The sequence below is a fragment of the Balearica regulorum genome, chromosome 7 (assembly GCF_011004875.1).
Source record: "Balearica regulorum gibbericeps isolate bBalReg1 chromosome 7, bBalReg1.pri, whole genome shotgun sequence".
NCBI lineage: Eukaryota > Metazoa > Chordata > Aves > Gruiformes > Gruidae > Balearica > Balearica regulorum.
In genome coordinates, this window is record NC_046190.1 from 2,469,001 (window position 1) to 2,484,906 (window position 15,906).

General features: G+C 42.7%; 1 long non-coding RNA gene across 1 annotated transcript; it reads right to left on the bottom strand.

The window, feature by feature from the left end:
* Positions 1-450: 450 nt before the first annotated feature.
* Positions 451-10,011, bottom strand: LOC142602478 (uncharacterized). The gene is made up of 3 exons (XR_012836232.1): positions 9,593-10,011; positions 9,285-9,401; positions 451-597 (listed from the first exon to the last, which is right to left on the bottom strand). It is a non-coding gene; the product is annotated as an uncharacterized LOC142602478 (long non-coding RNA).
* Positions 10,012-15,906: the final 5,895 nt, after the last annotated feature.

Genomic DNA, 15,906 nt, shown 5'->3' on the forward strand with positions numbered 1-15,906 from the left:
CCTTCCCCCCCCCCCCCCAGTTTGCTTTCGGTTGTATTGGAACTGGTTTAGTACTTCCATAGGATTTTTAAGACAAGTAGAAGGATTACTGGTCGCACTCCTTGAAATTCATCATGAAGCGGTGCGGGCTTTGACTATAGCTCGTTATTTGTTGCATTTCTCTAAAGTGGAATATGTTCAGGACACGCACCCTTCAAAGGTTTGCAAAGAGGAAAACAGTCTCAGCAGAATCTGCCTTCGCATCAGCTCCTGGAGGGTCCTTAAATAACTTCTCTCCAACGTGGCAATATTTCAATATTCTGCTAAAAGATCCTTGCTAACTGGAGAGACCCTGGATCTCATAACTGGGTTTTTATTACAAATCCCAGGGATGTTTGTTCGATAGATACAAAGGAAAACTTCTGCTGCCTTGACTTTTTTTAAGGTAAATGTTTCAGGGGTTGTGTTTTTTAAACTATGTATATTTGGTAAATGCAATTACCTACCTTCTCCTAGCGGAACTTTATTTTCTTCCTTTATAGTAATATATAGATCTGAAATTCCAAGGGTTTCTGGTGCTTTTCAGCTGTCACCTCAAGTCAAAATCATGGAGTTCAGCTATAAAAAAAATTATATATAATAAATTTAACTTGACCTAACTGAAGGTTTCTAAAGCAAGCAGGTATTTTTGACATTAAAAAAAAGAATTCACCACGACTGTATTACACACACGTCTCCTCGCTTCTATTTATACTACAAAAAAACCTGTTCTCTAAAATGTGGTCTGAAGTTGAGACCCTGCTAATATCCCTGACAGACAGTGCTTCGGAGAATGCACTTTTATAAAATGCAAAAGACACTTTGCAATGTTTCAGGCCATAAACCCGAACCCCTATAATCCACTAGACAATACCACCTATACGTCCGCAGACATCCATAGGTATTGTGCGATTGCCGAGGGACCCCCGTTCCAGCAGCCTCCTGCGCGGTCCCGCCTGCGCCGAGCGCGGCCCTTCGTCCCGCGTTACGGCTGAGCCCCTGTTTACCGCTTACCGGGCTATTTTATACACCCAAGTAAACTTTCATACTCAGGTTCAAATTTAATCAATTTTTTTTGTTTTGCAGCCTTTTGTAGATTGAGTCTTTTGTTAAGAAAGGACGTCTTGTTTCCAAAACACGCCAGAAGTAATCGCTGGCATCAGAGTGCCACCAAAAGGCAGGAAAAGAAATCAGCAGCCAGGCACTGACCTTTGCAGAGACAGCTAAGGTTATGCACATAACATTTGCTTGTTTACTTTGCAAAATAAGCAATGAGTTGGAAACTCCTAGCTTAGCAAGCGTCTCGCTACACCTGAAAAGCAACACTGACAACAACGGCAAAACCCCACGGTTGTTCTTGGTTTCGCTGTTGTTGTGCGTGGAGGCTGTTATCTGCTCCGCTCTGTATCTATCATGATGCAACTTTAATAACGTTAGCCAAGACTGCTCAGAAAATCACAGCTGTAGCTGGAGGCAAAAGGAAAAAAAAAAAAAAAGGAAAGAAAGAAAGAGGGGGAAATAAAAAAAAGCTAAAATGAGGTGTTTCTCCCAAGCCTCACCTAGTGAGCTGAGTATTGGCTTATGCGTGAGAATAAGCAAACGAATCGATCGCTGCAGTAGGTTGATGGCTACTGGTCGTTTTGATGGATATGACGGTAAAAAAAAAGTCCAGATTGGTTCACAGTGGACCTCAAACCATGTCAGCTAAAACCAAAGAGACAAAAAAGTGACAGCTGCGGAGAGTACACTGCAGGCAGTCAATGGTTCCTGTGATTTATTGTTCCATCTGCCTTGCCGCTGTGAGGACAAGTTCCCCCTGATTTGGTTAAAATGAAAAGGACCTCAGAGAGCACAACGTGTTTTTTGAAAATGTGCAGAAACTATTTTTTTATTTCTTGATTTATGTGCCTTTCCCCCTCCATAATGTTTGCACCAATTGTTACCCAATAATGCTTACTGAAAAATGTGAAGCTTCCCAACCACTAAGAAATCCTCCACCCCATCACAAAAAGAGAGGGGAGGAAAAAAAAGGAAAAAAAAAACCTCACCAAAAAAATACCCGCATAAACAACCCACGCTGTCAAACACAAGCCAGAAAACTAGTTTGTCTATTTTTTAACCTTCCTGCCTTCCAATTAACAGCCGCATTTCGGAGCCTGCGAAGCTGCCAGGCTGCGAGGCGGTTAAAAGCTGGGCTCAGCAATGGGTGGTGTGTAACCATTTAATATATTAGAGAGTTCAAACCCGGATTATAAATTTGCCTGAGCCACCCAAGTGCTATGGCCAACAGTTTTCGATTAGCGGAGGCTGTTGCCGGAGCTCAGCCCCGCCACTTGGGCGGAGGGGACGGAGCCTTCGCCGTGTGTTTACACACCAACTTTTTTTTTTTTTTTTTTTTTTTTTGCCGTTTCTGACTTGAAAAGGAACATTTCCTTCGTGCGGTTGATATAGCTTATTACCCCATTAAAGAGAAGCACCGCACGACACTTCTGTCAGGGTAACACCGAGGCCTAATCAACACTTGGAGGTGTAACACAACACAAATAATCTCGCTCCTCGGGGAAGCCGGAGTAGCAGCCTGAGAAACGCTCGGGCTTTTCCCCGGGAGGATTCAAGTATGCCATAGCAGAAATACGGTTAATGTTTTAATACATTTATGGAGCATAAATCATAAATGAAGCATTAAGCATCCGGTGCTCTCTCAAAAGTTTTAACAAATACGAGCAAATTGAATGAATCTGGTAGAGCGAGGTATTGATAATTTTCCGGGTGTCTCACACGGTGAGAAAAAATGGACGCAGGGCTGCGAGACCCGGCGCGTCCTCACGCACATTAGAATTCCCCACTTAACCCCGCATGAACCAGTAACCCACAAGAAGCAAAGGGAAGGTCCTTCCTTCCCCCCCTCCAATAAATATCTCATGCAGATCAGCAAATTTTCAGCAAATTTCCCATGAAAAGGCCGGCCGGGGCCTGCAGTGCGCGGTGAGGCGCAGGGTCCCTGGCGGCCTGACCCCGCCGGCGGCCGCTTCCTGGCTCCAGGTTTCCTTCGGCCTCGCAGGTCCAGCGCGGTGTCAAAAGCTGGCCCTGTCTCCTGTCTCAGGATGTTGGTTTTACCTCTCAAGTGTTTCCTGAATTTGCAAAAATTCTTGGGTTTTGTTGGTGGTTGGTTGTGGGTTGTTGTTTTTTTTTTTTCCTGGCGGTTTTCTGCAAGCGCTTTAATGTTCAAAAGCCCATTTACCTTTGCCAGGGAAGGAGGGGAAAAAAAAAAAACCAAAACCAAACAAACAAACAAAAAAAAACCCAAAAAGAAGGGAAAAAAAATTAACAGAAAAGCAAGAGAAAACAAGAAGGAAAGAAAGAGAGAGAGAGAAGGAAAAAAAATTTCTTAGTCGCTACTGTTGAGCAGGGGGTTTTCTCCCGGGACCAGTTCTACTTTTGGAACATGTTATTGTCAGGCAGAGGTCAACATCTTTTACCTCTTTTTTCCATTATTCAAAATAAGTATTGATGTTATGTTTTAGCTATTTAAAAGCCAGCTGCCTTGCTCATTTCAGATATTTTTCCTGGTATTATTGTATGTGGTAATAGCTGGCCTGTGTATCGTCTTTCACAAAATCTAGCCTTTCAGGGTCTCAGTCTTCAAATGATATCAATCAAAATTTATGCAATTCAAAATCCATATGTATAGAGTCCCAGTTCACCTCATTTAATGATAATAGTAAACCACATGTTGTGTACATGTCTGAAACACTTTTCTAGTTCTTGACTGTATTAACCCTAGGGGCACTATGTTTTTATACAGCTTGCCCAACTGAGCAACATAATATATTGATTAATACTTGGCAACAACTGCATTCTTGAATAATAAAACCACGAACAAGGTAAACGTGTACTAATAAAACAAGAAGAGTGTCAATATTATTTGGGGATGTGTGTTAATAAAAGATGCTAAAGAACAGGCGAGCCCCGATCCCCACAATTAACAGAGCGCAGTGCCTCGAGCTGGTCCCTTTTCCAGCCCTCCGTGATGTTACTCGAGAGCCTCCTCGCCTACCTGGGCAGCCACGGAGCAGCCCCAACAAATGCTCCATATTTATGGGGGACGCATTCAGGGCACAGGAAAAAAGTTAGGCGTTTCGGCAAAAGGCAAATTAAAATCAGGAATATTTCATCGTTACCCCGATTCTTCCTGGGCAGAGCCCGGTGCAGTTATCACCGGCGAAGCCTGGGAACGGTTACTGATTTTACAATAGAATTTGCTTCTGACAGACTGCATTATTTACTTAAGGTTTAATATACAGTTAGAAATAAGATTTGCTTTCATGGAAAAGCACTAAAACATTTGGCAAAGGAAGAGCCGAACATTTTCCTTAATTTGTTTTGGCAACTCTGAAAAATAGATCCCATTACGCTCACGTTTGCATTCCAGAAACATAACAACGAATGATAATTTTACGAAAATCAAGATATAATTAAAAATAGTGTGATATAATAAGCAGTGAGCGAAGGCAGAAGAATGAGAAGGGACGTGCTGGAAAGCATTGCTTTCAGCACTGGGGATGACTGAGTAGGGAAAAAAGCAAAGGACACCAGCTGAAAAGCTATTGCCAGAGCTTATTTATTTATTTTGGGGCTGAGCGGGGGAGACAGCGGAGGAGGGAAGGGCTTGAAAGTAAAAACTGTTTAGCAAACAGTTAAAATAGTTGCATGCTGCTTTTTTTTTTTTTTTTTTTTTAAAGGAAGACAATATTTAAACACAGGTTCATATTCATATTTCAGTGATTTGACTTTTGTACGAAAACAAATATCGAGGAATTAGACACAATTATGTTTTGATTAACTGGAGCTGGTTCCTAAAACCGCAAGGTAGAGCGGCAAGATTGCATCTGTGTCTTCCCTCAATGCCATCCACATGAGTCACAGCGAGGCAGGAAAGCTGTTGACAAATTAATACTTTAAGAAAATAAACTATGGTCATGTTGAACATAGAGCAACTTTATCCTGATTAATTTGTGTTGGAGTCGCTCCAGCCCCCTTTACAAAGCCGCGCAGTTTGTACAAATGTAATTTCCTAATATTTACATGAGGAAAGCCTCAGCCGTTAAGCTTTGCCTCCAGTGTGAGTTTTGTGGTTAGTAAAAAGACAATAAAAATACAGAGAGGTAATTGTAAGCACATTTGGAAAGAAAAAAAAAAAAAAGAGAGAGAGAGGGGGGGGGGAAAAAAAAAAAAACCACCCTGCTTTTCTCCACTCCTCCTTGCAGAGCCCTATAAAAGTGTGCTGTGCTGCGGCGTGCTCGCAGGGACCGCTCTGCCAGCCGGCACCCGGCAAAGGTTTCAGTAATGCAACACCTAATGCTTAATAACGGCTGTAATGCTGCGAGGGAACCGCACACACCCCCCGACCTTCCCGGGGCTGGCGCTACCTTCCAGCCCCGGTGTTCTCTGAAAGCTGGTATAAATTCCGATTAGCCTGCCTAATCACACAGGCTCTGTCATTTTATGTCTTTATTTAAATAGAACGTCAGGCATTCGTACAATTGTCTAATTTAATAAATACGGGGAGGAAAAATGCAGTTATAATGTGTTGCTTTGTTTGAAGAATATTAAAAATAACCTTTAGTTTTAATGAGATTTTTTCCCCCCATCAGTTTACACAATTTTCCAGATGCAAAATGAGCTTTTGGCTGTAAAATATTTTATCACATTGTCTTACACAATAAAGATTAGATGTTTTCGCTCTCTCTCAACTCCACCGCAATTATTTTTTAGTGTTTGCAAATCATAATATCATTTAAAAACCATATTTTATACCTCATCTAAAATACTTTTATAGCAGTGTGATGAAAAAAACCCAACACAACATCTATTTAACTACTCTTTTTAAGTGGCTGTAATATGCTTTGGTATAATTTCCCAGAAAAAGGCACAGCTAAAAAAGCTTAGCTGTTCTTGAAAACAAATCTCCCAAGAAGCATCTTTGCAAAAAATCCCCAGAATTTAATTCCCCTGGCTGAAGAGCCCAGAGAGCCTGAATATAAAAATAGTAGCCCTGTCATTTCACATTCATTAAGTGTGAAACTCAGAAATTAATAATGTAAAAATATGCTTTTTAATTAGTCTTACATTCTGCCCAATGTACTTAAATGGGATCAGCAGCTCCCTAATGATTTTTTTCTTAATAAAGTATTAGCCTGTGATGCACTGGGGTTGACAGGTATGATAAACTGGAAAGTACTTTTGGAGGCGTATGAATGATACCAAAATAGTACTCTCCCATTTAAATGTAATTAACATCAGGGAGCAATATTACATGAGGAGAAGCCTGCAAGATTTTTATTTCAGGGTATTTTTTTTTTTTTTCATTTCTTGTTTTATGAGTAGTTTGATGATTGCAGCAGTGATTTTATAATTTAATTACCTTTGTTGAAAGCTAAGCTTTTGCTAATAGCAGGTCAACAGGATCATAAAGCAGTCTTCAAAAATATTAAAAAGGAGGTAAATCCCCTTAGCTAACCTACACAATAAGAACGCGGGTGCGCATGTGTGTATGCAATGCATTTTATAGATGTATGTATATACACGCTGTACGCCTGTTCCCCTGTTATTTGTTTACTGTGCTATTTCAGATCAGTATTTACTCTCTGAAGGGACTTGTTATACATTAATCATATGCAAAAAAAAAAAAAAAAGAGGGAGAAAAAAAGAGGAAAAAAAATAAAAAGAGAAAAAAAAAATAAAGTTGTGGAGAAACCCATCTGCCCGAACCAGAAGGGCTGGAGCCTGAAGCCGGTTGCTCTGGACCAGTGAAGGCTGCTCCGGCATCCAGCACCGCATCACGGTCCTGCCGCAACCCCTCTCTCTCCACCGCTCCTTCCGCAAACACTTTGCGCTTTTACATTTCTAAAGCAGCCGATTTTAAAACAGGAGATAAAAGATCACTGTTGACCTGCACTGCTTGCGCAAGAGTATTCCCTAACTTATTTATATGCCAAATGTCACTTGTGTTTACTTAAGAATTTCTTCTCATATCTCGAAGTCACAGCGCTCCCTGAAGATGCACTTGCCATAGGGTAAACAAGCGGGGAGGAGGGCAGCGTTCCCAGCTCCCTCCTCCCAAAACTGGAGGCTCCTCCGCCATGCGTCACCTTCCCAAGCACACGCTGACATTTCTATACGTCTCCAGGCTGACGGAGGCATGGGCTGAGGTGCTGGGTGGTGTAAATGCTGGTGAGACTGGTGTAAATGGCTCGTGAGACTGATGCACGGCGGCGCTTGTGAAGTGGTTCCTCAAATGTGTGTCTCCACATCGGCGTGCTCTGTGTGGGTCGTGCTTCTTGCCCAAAGTCCAACCCCTCTTCTCCACCGTGATTTGAAGTTGGAATAAAAGGAAACTTGGAGCTGGTCAACCTAACCAGGCAAACTGATGGCTAGATACTGGCCTGACCACAGGTCATGGAAGGGACTTTCCATTTTGATACTGGTTTTCATTTGGTTTATCTGAAAATAGCTAATCCAGCGAACGAATAAACAAAGTTGTATTGGTTTGGTTTGGGTTTTTTTTTTTCTTCCATTATAAATGCATCCTTCAGGGCTGATTCTGCTTCTGAATATCCCAACCGATCTTGAAGGCCTTAGGGCAACAAAACCCCTCATCCCATGACCAAGGCGGCTAAGGGATGGGGTCAAAATGTCCTTACCCGGACATTCCCCATGAGTATGCCAAAAAGCATTCCCCATGAATAGGGTGCCACATCGTTATCCCAAAGACCCGGGGCAGTTGGGGTGAGGGGGTCCGGGCCCCACGGGTACCCAGCTGGTAGCAATGCCACGCGGGACTGCAGATGCATCACTACAGGACATCCATTTCTCCTGCTTCGGGAACTTCCAACGTCCTTTAAAAATGCGATCATGAAATGTCATTTCTTTTCTATTTATCTTGACGGTACAAAACTGCCTAACTATTGGCTATACGTGAGCTCTTTTATAATATTTTTCCAATCACAAACACCATTACATTGTTCCCCGGGGATTCCTGTGATGGATCTATCTATCTATCTATTTACGCGTTCATGAATCAAATCATCCGAGTGGAGAAAGTTTGTATAATCTATAGCTTTCATAAGATTTCACCGAACTTATACTTCACGGGGGAATTTCCAGGAGTGTGACGTTATTTGCACCCCTCTTGGGCGCGTGCCGAACACCTCCTCTTTTCCCACGCAATTTACTGTCCTGTCAAAAACGCTCAACTCACCCCAAAATCAAAGCTTAAAATACATGTCCAGCTCCCAGCCTGCAAGGGGAGCTTCCAGGAGCAGAGACGTTTTAATGGGCAGCTGAATCAGAAACTAATCATCCGAACTGCCCTCATGTAAACACACGCTGGAAATTTTATTACTGAGATATTTGGGGTTTTCCTGATAGAGAATAAAAGACAAATAATCGAACTTACTGGAAAATATTTACATAGGGCCACACAGTGCAAACCTTCGGAAAGCTGAACGGTATTTACTCAGAGGAATAGCCCTGGTGCAGGCAGAGGAGTGGATACTGCTCGGCTGTCCAGGGAATTGGAGGGAGTTTGTCTGAGTCAGACATGCAGGCAATGGCCCCACACTGGGGCATCATAATGCTTTAATTAATTAATGTCTGTAAACTGTTTGGTGATCTTGGGATGAAAGGAGTTCTGGAAATGCCAGGTATTACTGAAAATTAATTACTCCAGCCTTCCCCCCAAATCTTGCTAAACATATTTCATTTTTTAATCTATCCTGCTGCTTTAATAAAGCTCATATTGCAGAATTATTTTCTGCTAAATATTGAAGGAAAAAAAGAGGGAACCATTTCAGCAGCAGATTGAGCCGCAGCAGAAGACACTGTACAAGAGCCACATTTTGGAGGGGGGGTGTGAAGGCCCTTGTGCATAGGGCAGGCACAGGCAGAGGAAACAGAGGTGCAGATGGGACGCTCACAGGGCTCAGCCTGCATTTCCCCATCGTCCCCCTCAATGGCCAAGCCAAGACCTGACGTTCCCACGGTGCTGGAGCGGCTGCCGGAGGACCACGCTGCCACAGGGAGACAAAGCCGTGGGAGATGCAGGACCAGTCCGGGGGATCCAAGGACAAGACAAACTGTTCCAGCCGCCACCACGTGTGCCTGTCGGCAAATCAATCACTCTAAATGCTATTCATCATTCAATCAAAGGGAGACAGAACATGTATATTATTTATACAAGTCTGAAATAATTTTGTGTTACTTACTGAAGAGTCACCTTCCACATCATCAGGAAGCAAAAGGAAGGTCCTGGAAGAGACTCCACATATCAGTCCCACCAGGCACACTCTGGGTAGCTTCGAACACGTGGTCAAAACAATCAACTGCAATAAATGAAATAGAAACCATTGTGGTACTTTTTCGAGGTTGCAGCTTTATACATATGCATTTTAATTTATGTAAAGCACAAATTAATTTCTCTTCCTGGAGCCATTTGTGTTTGCAGAGATAAGGAAGCAGGTGTGTTAGCAGGCCCTCCCTGGTCACTCCAACCAGGGCACCCACCAGCTCTGACCTCTGCTCCTCCTCTTCCTCTTCCTCCTTCTCCTCCTCCCTTCTGCAGAGGTGAGATGTCTCCACAAAACACATCTTCAGTCATGGTTGAATGGAGGTGGGATCTTCCGTTGCACTCCTGCAACTTCTTTCCACAAGTTCTGAAAGAGATGAAGTCCTTCCTCACCGTCCCAAGTCAAATCCACAGGTCAGGTCTCACCTATTGCCAATTTTCAACAGAAAAACGTGCGTTTTGCCAAATCTTCCACTGGATACTTCTGAAAGTGAACAGCAGATGGGGCTACAGAAATCATCACATTTAAAAAAAAATTATGAAAAACAGCCTTTTACATTCTGAAAAGCAATTTATTCTACGCCATTTCAAAAAATAAATAGGATTCTCCTTTTCTGTTTTAAGACATCAATGATTCTGTCACATAATGGGCTTTTGTAAACCGATTATCCTTGATAATCTCATTAGCTGAAATTATTTTACTTTTCTAACATGGTAGATTTTTAAATACCTTTTATTTCATATCCCTCTGGGCACGTTGCAGTGAAATTTACTATTAAGCAAAATAATTATCTATCTCAAACCTTAATGCTAAAAAGTAAAAAAATAAAATAATTACAATCTAAGGGCAGATATTAGAACGAAGAAAGTATAAGAAAGCCCACAACTGAGGAGAAAAAGTGAAATTTCCACGAGCAAGCAAATCTCTTCTCCCTATTGACAAATAAATCACACTTGTTTTCCTATGAATATTAAGAATATACTGGTTGGTGCAAATGACAGGGCCCAAGGCGGGGTCTGCAACCTCCCGCAACAGAGCGGAGCATCAGCAGCGCGGTGGCTTCGTGCTCAGGAAGGACGATGCTTCTTCAGCTCCCACCAGCCGGGAGCTGCATCGCCCACTTCCGATAAGGACCTGAGCAATTAAGAAATGTGAATTGTTTCAAAATAAGCTTAAATCTGCGTTTTTACGTATGGAAGTTTGCAGCTGTAATGGGATTACGGTGTCGGCAGAGGGAGGGAAGTTTGCAGCTGTACTCTTTCGGGGGATAGGAAGCAGCTGTTAAAATAGAGGACTAATGGTGATTAATTCTTATTATGTGTTTGAAGATCGCACAATGAGTTCAGGACCCAAACCCTCCTGCAGGGAATAAACTAAAGGAGGAGGATTTAAAAAGAGGGAAAATAGAAGGGGAATGTTAATGTACATTTGGCCTAAACGGCCTGGTCTTAAATCACTTTATTAATATTTAAGTATAATTTAAATCAATGTTATTAAGACAAAAAATATCTAGCTCAGGAAACCTGTAATTCATGCATATTTATGCAGATTGGGAGATCACCTGCGCTCTCTAAAAAATGCACACATGGGGTCCAACAGGGAAACATCCCTTCAGCTTGTGGCGCAGGGGATGGGCACTGGCACCCACCGACGGCACCGGCCGGCCTGCGGAGACCCCTGCGCCTTCCCGCTCCCCACGCAGCCCCCTCCTCGCCTGTGCCGCTCCCATGCCGTGGTGGAAAGAGGATGGAAGAGACCCCGTCCCGCTTCTGCATCTGCCACCGCAGCGAGGGATGCTGGTAACGACGGCGACGAGGCGCAAGCAGCAGGAAGAGCCCAACCTGGGCTCAACTCGATTTGCAACCTCTGGGGAACCTGCAGCGTTTCCCAGATTCAGGGCAATTCACGTAAGACCAAGGTTATTTGCTGCAATATTGTGGCCGGGTCCTACAGCCAGTTTGCAGAGACAGGCAATGTGCTGGGTGTTCTGGGGCTTCCCCAGAGCACAGCAGGTAGAAAATATGAGATTTCTATTTATATACTACAGCCTGGCCAAGAAAGTGACAATTTAATGGCAAAGTTAAGGGGAGAACGAAGCAGCCTGGAAAGGACGGTGGGGGCAAACCATGCAGGCAGGGTCCCCCGAGCCCCCAGGACCTGGTGACCTCGCGTGGGCTGCAGGGGGGTCCTTGGTGACAACCAGCCCCTCTGCCCTGAGAAGCTGCTCCCAACTCTTCCATTTTGTGGCTTGACGACTTAATGTGGCTCTCATGACCCTCCTGCGGACAAAAAAATAAGAAAGGAAAAATAAAGGTGAAGAGAAGCAATAGGGCAAACTCCAAGATCTGGGCAGTGTTTCCCAGCCAAGACTTTAATGAGGATTAATCAAATACCATGCATGCAGAGAGATTTCACTGAATTATTAGAGGGAAGAAATAGGTGGGAAAATGAACAAAAAGCTAAACTTTTTCTTTGTGAACTACTTCATTTCTCATTCAAAGAGATCACAGAAAGATTTATTTCAGGACCAAATAGAACTTCCTTTACCAAAATAACTCTGCCTATGATTTTCCTTTTTCCACATTTTTAAGATGTTTTGTTTTCCAAATATGAAAGAATTGACAACAATAACTCATGACTGTGTACCAAATGTACCAACAAATCCTTTCGCATGGCTGTAGCTGATACCCATTCCCAGCAGAGCTGGTTAGTAAATTAAAACATTCCTTCTAGCAGCAACTGATAACTTCGAGCTGATGATGTAGGTCAAAGACATCTGCAGTAAATTATACCCCCCACCACAGGAGCAAGGGGCACACTTGGGACATGAAGATCGTGTGGATTCCATACTGGAGACCAAAATACACATTTTTACTTATAGCTGCTGCATAACCAGATACCTCACTTTGGTTATTTTTGCACCCAAGTATCAATGGGTCAGCGATAAAGGGTAGGATGGATTTATCGACTGACAGCCAACCGGCGGGGAGCGGGATAGGACGTGGTTTAAGTGCTGGGTGCTCAACCACCAGGCCCTACGTGGAGCTCAGATGACCAGAAAAAAACGTGCTCGCCTGCAAATACCTGTGATTGAGTTTGCCAGCTTTGTGGGAGGCTTGGGTTTCAGCAGTGTGTCCATGTTATAATTAATAAGCAATTTCTGTTTGAATGGCGTGTTTTGTCTTCATTTGAGCACGTTATCTGCAAAGACAAAGATCAAGACAAACCTACTCAGAACACAACGAAGATAAAAGGGAATCATAAAAAGAGACAGACAGAGGAAAAGAAAGAACAAGGAAAAAGAGAAGACAAAGAACAGGGAGACACCAAAGAGGACACAGAACAAAGATAGGCAAAATGAAAAGACAAAGAAAAGAAAAGAGAAAGAACAGAGATGATAGAGCACCAGAAAATATGCAAGAGAGGCACAAAAGAAAAAAGAGGGGAAACCAGCAACTGAGAACAAAGGGCAGAGAACAGAGTAAGAGCACAAACACACAGGAAGGGAGAAAAATGGGAGAGAATTCAGCCAAGATGAGGCGTGAAAAACAGTTCAAAGAACAAGGAAAAAATAAACACAGTGAAGAGTGAAAACAGCTAATCATCTTCTGATTTGCATTAAAAAAATAAGTTATGGGAGCACAGGCTCAGCAACAGAAATATTGTCAAGTTGAATGTCAAGATTTCTCATGTCCTCTGAATTTGGTCAGACTGTCACTACTTTCAAAGCTACGAGTTGGGTGATGCTGCTGTACTGGCTGTGGGACAGCAGGACCGGTGAGTTGGAGGATTATTGCCTAGCATTGAAGAAATGGCAGAAATCAGTGCTGAGGGAGGGCTGTCCTGGTTACAGAATGGATTTAGAGGGAGGTGCTTGCAGGCAAAGGCTGCTCAAAAAGCAGCAAAATTCCCTTTGTAAAGCCAGGAGATCCATCTCCATGATGAACCTAGCTGGCAAAGGCATGTCTTATTCCTTCTGCAGCTTCTGCGCAAGAAAAGCGTGGCAGAAACCCTGATGCACAAGTGTACCTACAATTTTAAAATACTTCTGTAGCTCCCTCTGTCAAAAACATGGCATTTAAAAAAATAATCAACCCTACACTAACAGTTAATGGATACCCAGCCATGGTAGGAATGCCAAGAGCTGTTGGTTTGGAGCTGACCAAGACAGCAGTCTGTACCAGATTTAGAAGTAACGCCTAGAGAAACCACAGAGGTTTCAGTCCTGCTGCAAAAAACTGAGCAAATAAATCATTCACAAATCTTGACAATGGACAAAAAAAAAAAACAATCTAGGAGGTACAGAGCTCCATGGTGAAAATGAACGCTCAGGAGTTTTGTGCATATTGCAAAGAGGCATAAGGGGCTGGAGGATGCTGAGGTCTCCCTGTTGCCAAGTACAGCAGAAGGACACCAGAATGATGGAGCCAAGCTAGGGCAGGGAAATATTCCAGTAAGGGATTGGGATTTTTTATTTCCTGCTTAAAGTTTTTTGCCACATTCCTCATCTGGTCCTTGAGCTCTGCAGAGCCTCCTCACCTCCTCGATGGCCCACCACATTTCAAGGCAGACGTCATGGGCTAGGGATGAAGTGTCTAAATCCGAGATCTGAGACAAAGAACTCTGATTTTGTAAAACACCCTTTGAAGAAACTCAAAAGGTGTAAGGTCCAGTTTAGTCTCATAAGACTAAATCTCCTAAGTACCTCTGGGTTTGGTCCTACAGGCATTTTAAAGCAGTGGGTAAATTAATGTATCTGTAACAATAAAATACAGATCTCTTTCAGGTTTCCTGTAGACCAAGGGAAGTTCTGGCAATTGCATCTGTCATACAAATGCAGAATCATCCAACGTCGCCTCTTGAGCTGCAACAGCTTTCCAAAACCTAACTTTTTAAGTATTTGTGTTATTTTTCTTATTGAAACACTATCCTTATTCCTTATACAGAATCAACTATCATGAAGGACTCAGCTAGCACTGATTTTATGCATTTGTCCTTGGTACACCATGTTAACATTTGTGTCACATTTAATGTCACTAATACATAGAGCCATACTACTTGATATTCTTCATTCAGTGCTCAGTTGGCTAGCAGTACGGGAAAACTGGTGTACAGTGGGTTAAACATGCTTCCAATGCTGCTCGTTGGTTATATTTTATTTACCAGTATTTCTATAATGTGCTGCTTTTTTTTTTTTTTTTTTTTTCCCCTTTTGAGATTTCCTCATTTCTTTCAGAACACTTTCACCTTATTTCCGGGCTGCTTCTCCCCAAGGGGCAAGGTGGAGGTTCAGAAACTTCATATGAACTTCCTGAAAAAGAAACAGATCACCTATTAAAAAACCCAAGTGGAATGTGCTGTGAATATAGTTTAATATGTCCCAAAGAAAGAGCTGGCTCTAATCACAACATAAGATTTAAAATTCATTGTTGTACTCAGTTTATTGATTTAATAATGTATTTATTATTTATGATTTCTATGGCAGATGGAATTCTATTTCCATTATTTGATTCAGGTTAATCAGAGGATAATGTGCTTCTTTTATACTTTCACCTAAAGACTCTTGTGGTGCTCAAGAAGCAGGCTGTTTTCCAGAGCTGCAAATCAAATCCCTTTCTGTCATGCAATCATGGCTATTTCCTTACAAAATTATAATCTGTTTAAAATCTAAGGCTAATATTTGAACTAAAATAATTGCACACATATGAATTACATCTAAGGTAGAAAGATTTCCAGAGGGGCTCTGGCCCTTCGGATGGTTTCACTGCTTTTAAAATGCTTGCAACTGGTCTTTGGGATGTGCCCCTGCTCCTTTCCCTCAGGTACCTGAACCTTCACTGGTAACACTGCCGCTGGTCACTGGTAACACTACCGCTGGTCACTGGATGTGCTCCTCCTGATTTTACTTTCCCGTCACTCAAGACCAAGACCTTGGGAAGAACAAGCATCTGCCAAAGATGTTGTAGACGACATCTACAAAGTGTGTAGATACCCCTGCAGAAACACACTTTCTCGCCGTGTTCTGAGGAACATTTTGATTTGTTTACCTTCAGGACAGTTTTGACATGATTTAACTTATGTATCATGAACTTCACAAATATTTATTATTCCTGCATCCCAACATCAAACTTATGATGCTGAATCATTAGTTTCCTTGGAGAACAGCAAATACTACTAGCAACAGGCTATTAAAATCAATTCAGAATACACAAGGCGAAGGAGAGAAAAATCAGAGCAATGAGATTTTCATGCCAGCTGACTTTATCCTACCCTGGAATGATTTCCAGTCTTGCTGATATTTGGTACAGGACCTTGTAAGATCTGGTTTGAAGGTTATCTTTTAGCTTTTATTTAAAAGGGCACTCCACCCTCCGAGTCCCTGCTGCCAAAGTGCAAGCTCGTGGTGCCCGGAGGCACAGCAGTACCCAAGCCCCCGAGCCATCAGCGCGCATCCCTGTAGGCTGGAGAGAGGCTGTTGGGTGGGTAGAGCTCCTCTCCCAACCTCCACGAGTAGGGCTGCACCTCTCTGCCTCCTAGCCCT